This window comes from Ascidiella aspersa, chromosome 4 (assembly GCF_963924565.1).
Source record: "Ascidiella aspersa chromosome 4, kaAscAspe10.2, whole genome shotgun sequence".
Taxonomy (NCBI): Eukaryota; Metazoa; Chordata; class Ascidiacea; order Phlebobranchia; family Ascidiidae; genus Ascidiella; species Ascidiella aspersa.
Window position 1 is genome coordinate 18688246 of NC_139450.1, and position 9932 is coordinate 18698177.

The window sequence follows — 9932 nt, forward strand, 5'->3', positions numbered from 1 at the left end:
TTTGTTTGTTCTACATAAAATCGCTGTTTTTAGCTCGCAAGAGCTGCCAAATTAATGTAATGCAATAAACGTACCTCACATTGCCTAGTTATGTTATTAAAATACTCATTCCGTGTTCAACCACATGGCTTTGTAAAGCTGGGTTCAGCGCAATGAGCATAATATTTAAAAGAAAACATGGTAATAACTAATAGCTAAGAAGTAAAGCGTGACATGCGGTTATGCTTGCAAAGTGGAGACGCGTTTGCACATACTAGTGGATACTGTGCAGGTGAACCATGGCACCGAATGCCATTTACTGGTGAAACAAATTGAAATTTTTGTGATCGTTCATTTGTTAAATTCAAATTTCTATGTTAACTAAAACTGGCGCTGGTCTAGAATCCTACCACATTATTAAATCGAAGCACAATATTTGGGTAAGGGTGCGAGTTAGCGTTTGGGTGTTGTTGGGTCAAGTATTATTATATTCATTATTTAATAATATTACTTGACCCACCCTCACCCAAACACTAACCGACACCCTAACCTACATATTGTGCATTGCTTAATAATTATTTCAACAATGTGGTAGGATTCTAGACCAGCGCCCTAAAACTTCCCAAAGGCAATTATTATGATGCACATGTGTATCCACAGTTCTCTGGAATTGCGTATAAACCACACTCCACAGTTCTCTGGAATCACCAGAAGCTACACAGCACCAAAGCGCTAGCACAAAAACGATAAAGTAAAAATAAACGTATTTACGACCAAAATTTTGAAAAAAAAATTATACCACAATACTAATACAGGCCTGTACTTTCTGAATATAAAAAAAAATATAAAAATTATGAAAAATATTAATATTCAATATTAATATTCGTCATAAATGACAAGATGAAAAAATTTCCGCACCGTTTAATTAACAAATTGTTGTAGACCTTGATTGCACCTTTCCAGTGATACCACACTCGATGCCACTAGTATGGGGCATAAGGGTTTAAATCGACGATAACCGATATTAATATTCATAACATATCGCGATAATTTTTAAACGTCTGTAGCATCCTCAATTCGAGATGGAATCGAGCGAAATTTCGCCACGGCGCTTTAGACTATCCTACCTGGCCAAAGAAAGAAAAATTTTCAAAAAATTCAAAGATTAAAAAATTCCATATTTATCACTGAATATGAACAATATCGCGATTTTTGCTCCCAGCAAAGCACCCCCCAAAAAAGATTAAATTTTCAATTCCGCACCGTTTAATTAACAAATTGTTGTAGACCTTGATTGCACCTTTCCAGTGATACCACACTCGATGCCACTAGTATGGGGCATAAGGGTTTAAATCGACGATAACCGATATTAATATTCATAACATATCGCGATAATTTTTAAACGTCTGTAGCATCCTCAATTCGAGATGGAATCGAGCGAAATTTCGCCACGGCGCTTTAGACTATCCTACCTGGCCAAAGAAAGAAAAATTTTCAAAAAATTCAAAGATTAAAAAATTCCATATTTATCACTGAATATGAACAATATCGCGATTTTTGCTCCCAGCAAAGCACCCCCCAAAAAAGATTAAATTTTCAATTCCGCACCGTTTAATTAACAAATTGTTGTAGACCTTGATCGCACCTTTCCAGTGATACCACACTCGATGCCACTAGTATGGGGCATAAGGGTCTAAATCGACGATAACCGATATTAATATTCATAACATATCGCGATAATTTTTAAACGTCTGTAGCATCCTCAATTCGAGATGGAATCGAGCGAAATTTCGCCACGGCGCTTTAGACTATCCTACCTGGCCAAAGAAAGAAAAATTTTCAAAAAATTCAAAGATTATAAAATTCCATATTTATCACTGAATATGAACAATATCGCGATTTTTGCTCCCAGCAAAGCACCCCCCAAAAAAGATTAAATTTTCAATTCCGCACCGTTTAATTAACAAATTGTTGTAGACCTTGATCGCACCTTTCCAGTGATACCACACTCGATGCCACTAGTATGGGGCATAAGGGTCTAAATCGACGATAGTTTTAACTATCTTCAAAAATGCAAACCGATCGGTTGTGATTCGATTCCATCTCGAATTGAGGATGCTACAGACGTTTAAAAATTATCGCGATATGTTATGAATATTAATATCGGTTATCGTCGATTTAAACCCTTATGCCCCATACTAGTGGCATCGAGTGTGGTATCACTGGAAAGGTGCAATCAAGGTCTACAACAATTTGTAAATTGAACGGTGCGGAAATTTTTTCATCTTGTCATTTATGACGAATATTAATATTGAATATTAATATTTTTCATAATTTTTATATTTTTTTTTTATATTCAGAAAGTACAGGCCTGTATTAGTATTGTGGTATAATTTTTTTTTCAAAATTTTGGTCGTAAATACGTTTATTTTTACTTTATCGTTTTTGTGCTAGCGCTTTGGTGCTGTGTAGCTTCTGGTCTTTTAGACTTGAGGTCTTGGACAATGCACGGCGCTCTTTCACTATTGTACGTGCAAAGTTATGCAAAAAAAAATGATAATACCGCATACCACAACGCATATTGTTTGGGTAAGGGTTAGCGTTTGGGTAAGGGTGGGTCAAGTAATATTTTGTTTATTATTAATAATAACTTGACCCACCCTCAACCAAACGCTAACCCGCACCCTAACCAAAACAATATGCGTTGTGGTAAGCGGCATTTGAAGAAAAAAATTTGGCGCTGGTCTAGAATCCTACCACAGTTCTAAAATCAACGCACAAAATTTGAGTTAGGGTGCGGGTTAGCGTTCGGGTGTGGGTGGGTCAAGTATTATTATATTCTTTGTTTAATAATAATACTTGACCCACCTTAACCCAAACGCTAACCCGCACCCTAACCCAAATGGTGTTTCGTTGTGGTAGGATTCTAGACCAGCGCCAAAAATTTTTTTATTAATTTTTACGTACAATAGTGAAAGAGCGCCCAATGCACTAATTTGACTTGACAAATCTGCATAAGAAGATTAAGTTTAATAATGCTTGACCCACCCCAACCCAAACGCTAACCAGCACCCTAACCCAAATAATGTGGGTTGATTTAATAATTCCATAAACGCTTTTAGGTTATTATATCTTTGGTCTTACAACTCCAATTCGTGACGTAACAAACTAACAATCCTATAAAAATTTGGGAATTTCCCCTTATCAAAATCTGCCTAACCATAATTATTCATGATGTTGTCTAATTAGGCCCAAAACCCACTTGTGCCTTCTTATATCCTTAGTATTTTCTTCGGGCAGACCAGAACAGCCTTCCCTGGTCTATTCGCTCGCCTCTATTCTGCGACTTTCTGTGAAGAAAAATATTAAACAAGCTACAGTATACTACACAGTACAATAGGTAGCCGGCAATACACGTAAGACGCCCCGCAACCTGCGGCCGTTAATTAAAACTTTTGCAGCCGTGCACATGTTTAGGAAAATAGAAGTGTTGGAAAACTTACGTTTCCTGCAAACTTTATGTCCACCTTATGCGGAAATTCTAATTTTGAAACTATGAAATTTAGGCAGGGTTTTAAGTTATAGACCCGGTAGACTTTAGCACTAATCTCTTAGAGATCAGTGGACTTTAGCCTCCAAATGCTGGTCATCAAATTTGGGAGCATTTGTGCCCTGCGCAAGGGCGATATCAGCGTGCAATTTATCCAAATGGGAGAGACGTACTGCTTACTAGGCATGGGCCCCGTGACGAGCCAGTAGCGTATTTCTGGGAAGAAATCCCGGAATCAACTCCTAGTAAACGAATATGAGATTTAAGGCATTTTATAGTGCTTCTGCTTAAAATTTATTTTGAACTATCTTGTTTACCTGCATGAAGGTCATGGCCAAATCGGCAGTAGGCTAGCGATTTTAGCTGCATAAACCCGAGACACTATATAGGCTACATAGCAGAGGCGTAGCTAGGGGGGTGCGGTGGGGTACATATGCCCCTGGGCGCCAAGGCACAGGGGCGCCAAAATGAGGCTTTCAAAAGCCAAAATAAGGCTGCATTAAGATTTTAATCGTTTTTTCGCATAAAGTAAGGTTTATTATGTAAATGTAATAGAAAATGTGATTAAACATGGAGGAGGGGCGCCAATTTTATAGTTTGCCCCCGGGCGCAAAATACCCTGGCTACGCCTCTGCTACATAGATTAAGCTTAATTAAGACGTGGTCGTGCAAGCGTAACACCTTGCCCAAAGACGTTTCTGCTTATACCGAAAGCACAGGTATCTAAATCGCTGTATTTTACGGTCCTCAATAACCGCTTTTCTCCTTCGTAACCACGTTTCCTTCTTTAAAAAGCTCTATATTTTAATTATCTTTCTAAAAGTAGACCTATCTTTTAATTTGGGGTGCTTAATTAGTATACAAATGTAGATAGTTTTAAAGGCTTTATTACATTATTTGAAAACTTCCTGTTGCAAATTAGGCAGAGCGGACTATGGGTGATTTAAATCACAACTGAAAATAAAACCATACATCAAGTACGGCTAGCTGATTATATTAGCGATGGAAAAAAGTTTATATTATTATTGTGGGACATTGTTTATTACCATTGTTTTTAAGCACGTTTAAACAAAAAAAATATGATATTTTGGCCAATTTTTTTTTTTTATGTACGAGGAGTTAGATTTTGCAATAAAAAAGCTCTTTTGGATGTTGTGAACATGCTATGTAACTCCTATGACCACAGCACAGTGGTATATTTTAAACATTACGAGTGCTTGATACTAAAGTAATTTGAATGCAGGATTCGTCACTATACAAGCACCTATACCGAAACACGCAAATCGCAACGCCTCCTCATAAAGTTGGTGACCACTTTGCACAAGGAGAGGCGATGTGCAAAAGTAATTATGAGAAACCCTAAAAAAAACAAGTTCTGATCAACAAGGGGTTGTGTCCAGGGGCGCCCGCAGAAAATTTTCCAGGGGGGGGCAATCAGGGGCGCAATCAGAAAATCAAAAAGGGGTGGACCTGAATTTTCAACTTAGGGAATTCCCTTATTTTTCGTCTGACATTAATGAATAATCACGTCATAAAACAGTAACAGTATGACGTCATATTATGGTGATCGCAAAAAACTAATCAGAAACAGCCAAATACGACCAGCAAAAGCGAGCACGTGCGTCGTCGACAATCCTGTCAGGCGCCAGCTGCGAAACCACGGTGTGCAATCGTTAACTACACGAAAAAAAAAAACCAAGACCGTGAAATATGTGTGATTACTTGGTAGAATCATAATTCGGCTATCAGCAGCGCAGTTTTCAGGTTCTATGAACGGAACGAGCGTTAAATTACAAGCACGTCTTTCACCACATGGAATACTAAACGAAGATCGTTTTTTTTCGGTTGTTATTATGCCACGATTACCGTAACATCTGCGCCGAGCTGTGTGCTAAGTCAGCTAGCTGCGGTTGAGGGGAAATAAGTTGTGTCCATTGCACACTTAGCACGTGGGCTTAGACTTAGAGTATGCTTAAATAGCATCATTTTTCGTTAACCATCATTACTTTAAAATGGAGGCTTTAAAACGCGCACGACAGTCACCATTATACCTCCTTTTAAGAAACTGCTTAAGTTAAACAAATGTCGATGCTACACCAACATCGGATATTAGCGCAGAGACCGAACAGCGAGGAACATACTGCGTATAACTCGACGTTGTTTAGCGAGAAAAAAAGAAAGAAGGTTTGACTTAGCGTTGTCAATTGTCGAATACACACTTGCTAATCAGTCAACCTAAACAAATAACGAAAGAGAAAAACTATCCAGCGTTTACGGTCGACCAAACAAGAGACGAAAAACGGCGTTTTTTCGCTCGATTTTGGGTTTCGCATTAGATTAAGACGCGCGACCCAATTACTTGAAAAGCAGGCTTCAAACAGTTTGTTAAACCATGACAAAAACGAACAAAAAACGATAATATCACTTACAAAAAGGGGGGGGGGGGTAAGAACTTCCTCCCCCTGGATACGCCACTGGGGCAATGGATAATGTATAATACTTTTAACCTTCATAAGTAATACATATTACACTTATAAATAATAATAATAATCGCATTTTGAAATTCCAGGGGGGGGGGGGGGGCAAGTGCCCCCCTTGCCCCCCTGCGGCCGCCCATGGTTGTGTCTTTGCAATCCCTGAGCGGCTTGTCAGTTGGTGAATAGCGGGAGACTGGAAGGTAATTTAAGACTCGCCGAAAAAACAGTAACGGGTTGTTTCCAGCAACGAGGCCAAAAAGTCTACACTTTTAAACACCGCGATATCCCAAAGCCACACAAACGCAGCTCATCAAAAATAGTCCTTTTTGTAACAAACATTTCCTTCTATACAAAAACGGCGATATAACTTGCACCTCGACAAGCAGTCAAAAAAGAAAGACCGCATCAAAGTTTTCAAAGATTGTACATTTTTCACGCTTTAGGCTAAATTTAAAATTAATTTGATATCAAATCAGCAGTGATACAAACACCGATCTGACCAATTGACGTCACGTTTCACATAACTTTGTGTCGCCATTTCTGAAAGTTTCATGTCCCTCCTCCAGCCACAAACAAAAATCCTGATACTGCTCGACGATATCATTTATTTGGCTTTTACCAATAAGGTCATTTGAGAGCGCATTTACTTATGGCAAGTCGTGACGCATTGAGAATTGGGTTAACCATAAGATGTGATGGTAGCATTTGCATTAAATTGGACCTACATCTGTGTAAATTGATTAGGTGTGGTATCTTTATGTTTTCTGTAAACACGTGTTAATCGCACCGTCAATTTGACAAGCTTTTCATTTGCATAATCTACCGAGTATAAGAACGCTATAGTTCTGCCTGATAGATAACCGCTCACTTTAAAATTGCTTCAGTATAGCCTACATCGCTTTGCAACTCCCAGTTTATCTAGTTATTTATTTATACGCTTCTAAAATTCACGAATTGAGTCTAAAATTGAAGAGGTATTGGTAAACATTTTATCGCAAAATTTTGATCAAGAAAAGATCTCAGAAAATTTGTAGCTATACAACTGGTATTTTTATCGAACACAAGTGAGCAATTTTATACCATGGTAGGCCTACGCAAAATTTCCTTAATGACCATTACTGACTAATAAACACCTGTAAAAATGGTTTTCCAACAGAATTCGTGTGGATATTAAAAGAGCTGTTGTAAAGTCAAATATTATAACGCCTTTGTTAAAGCGACTTTAAAAGATTACCAAACTATTTTTTTTTTCTAAGCCGCCCGAAATATTTAGGCACGTGGTCGATACGGATACGACTACACTTGTTTGGTCAAGTACGGTTAACCTATTGCCAGTGTTGTAAACAAGTCATTTTGAAATGACTTAAGTCCCAGTCAAGTCATTCGTAAAATAACTTAAGTATACAAGTCAAGTCTTTTTGAATAAATAACAAGTCAAGTCCCAGTCCAAGTCATCGGTTGCCCAAGTCAAGTCCCAGTCAATTCATAATTAGAGCAAGTCAACTTCAAGTCCAGCCCTTGTCAAAAAAATAAAACTTTAAATTGTGAAAACCGGCAAACTCCTCCGATTATTATGCAAACTCAAGTCAAAAATAACATAAAAACAGCATATAACAAGCAAATTCTTTTAAGAGCAAACATTGGGCTAAATAACTCAATTTTATAATTAATTGCAAATGACTTAAGTCAAGTCAAGTCATTTGCCAAAAGACTTAAGTCAAGTCAAGTCATTTAAAAACAGTGACTTAAGTGCACTTAAGTCAAGACATTGACTTAAGTCATTACAACACTGCCTATTGCGTCTTTAAATGAGCATAAATAGATTATTATAGCATATAGCATATTTGCTTGACATCTTCGTTACACATAATTACTACAACTGATATATCTGGTACATCAGTGAGCAATATTACTGCACATAATATAGACTTGATAGGGAAGGGTTGAATCGGGGCAAGGGATATTCCTAAGTTCTAAAATAAATCTAATCCAAAAATGTTAGAAAAAACATTGTAGATTTTTATAAAACAACAATTTAACATTTTTTAGATATTCAAATCTGTTTATTCGCGCAGCTGAAATATTAGAATCTTGTTTCGGACACTTGTAGTTAACAATAAAAGGTTCGGTTGCTTTTCAATCACAATTAGGATACCAACCACTTATATTTAATTGGACTATAAGACACTTTTTATCTATTTGTTCTTCGCTTGTGTACTAAATTAGAAAAAATATATATTTAATTTAACTTGAGAAATGCCAATTAAAGATGTCCGATAATATTGGGTCGGATCCGATACCCAAAATCAAGTAATTGGGATCGATACTCGTCCAATACTAGGGTGTTAATATGTTCGTCAAATTTAGTAGCATACCGGCAACAAAATTTGATTCACCCTGCATTGAAAATTTTTTTTTTCTTTTATACAATTAAAAGCACTTACTTACAAAACCCGCTTATTTGTTTATTTGCGTGTAAAGTAGGATTTTTGTATTAATATTAACAATATATTTGTAGTAAAATAAGGACATAAATATTTTGTTATTAACGTTAGTTGGCGAAGGTCTATTAAAGTTTGAGAAACGGTGTCATTTACTTTACATCTCATGACGAGAGACTATATTATTTCCTTGTGCCTTGCAACCAGGAAGTTATACGAAGTCTCATGACCGGGAACGACTGTTTATGGTGTTATTGGGTAGATTTTATTTTGTTTGTTTGGAGTTAGACAGTAGGGCCAAAAAGTATAACTTATGCAAATCGTCTTTGCAAACTTGAGTTTATTAGATAAAGTTAGGGACGAAAAAACAAAGCACGTTTGGTACTTTCAAATCGTGCTGACGTTACTTCCGGCAATACGTCATTCAGTCCCAATTGCTTGCTGTAATAATGACTGGTTGTTCCTGTGCCATAACGTCTGGTAAAGGAGTGGTCATAAACCGCACTAAGTTTATTGATGTCACTATAGTGTCACCTGTGAGTGGGCGAATTACACTTCAGTGCTATGCTGGTTTACGTACTAGAGATGTAACGCGGTTGTTGTTTTAGAGTTGTCATTTAATTAACATATGCTTGATAGAACTGCAGATCGCAAAAGCTTTAAAACATTATACACAGTGGAACATTTTCAGAGACCGATGTCAAACTTTACAGCAGCTGTGTAGATCAAACATGTTAAGATGTAAGCAAGCGACCGGTAAGCCAGAGGTACACAAACAACTGTCAGTATCAGCATTTTTTGTATTTACCAGCAGGTTGGTAGATTATAGCTAATATTTCGGTAAGAGAGCTTCATGCAATGGGGAATGTTTGTGGTGGCAGAAAAGAAGTTCGTCTTGTGCTCATAGGATTGGACCTTGCTGGAAAGACTTCTGTGCTTAACAAGCTCAAACAAGGCGAAGCAGGGTCTACCACGCCTACAGTAGGATTTAATTTTGAAACAATTTCCTTCAAAGGAACGGATTTCAACATCTGGGATACAGGTGGTCAAGATAAAATTAGAGATTTATGGAAGCACTATTACGAAGAAGTGGATGGCATACTTTTCGTAGTTGATTCTACGGATGAGTTACGCATTGACGAGGCGAAGGACGCTCTACATAAAGCGCTGCACGACATTAACCTTCAAACTGCATTTGTGTGCGTTCTTGCCAACAAGAGGGACCTTACAAATTGCCTTAGTATAGACACGATTAAATCACGAATGCTGCTTGAGAATTTGCCTTCAGCCCGCACATGGGCACTTAAGGAGGTTAGCGCACTTAAAGGAACCGGCCTGGATGATGTGCTTGAATGGACCGCTATGCAAAAAAAATAAATGACGCATATACGTTATGTTTTATATGAAGTTCCAAATTGTGGTAATGTGATTTATAAGATAGCTTAACAAAGTATATCGTATCGAATTGTATTTGAATTCAGAAAA

The 9932-nt window shown here is 37.4% G+C and overlaps 1 pseudogene; it reads left to right on the forward strand.

Annotated features, from left to right (window-relative positions):
- The first annotated feature begins 9079 nt into the window (after positions 1-9079).
- On the forward strand, positions 9080-9932 carry LOC146148540 (ADP-ribosylation factor 5 pseudogene; annotated as a pseudogene).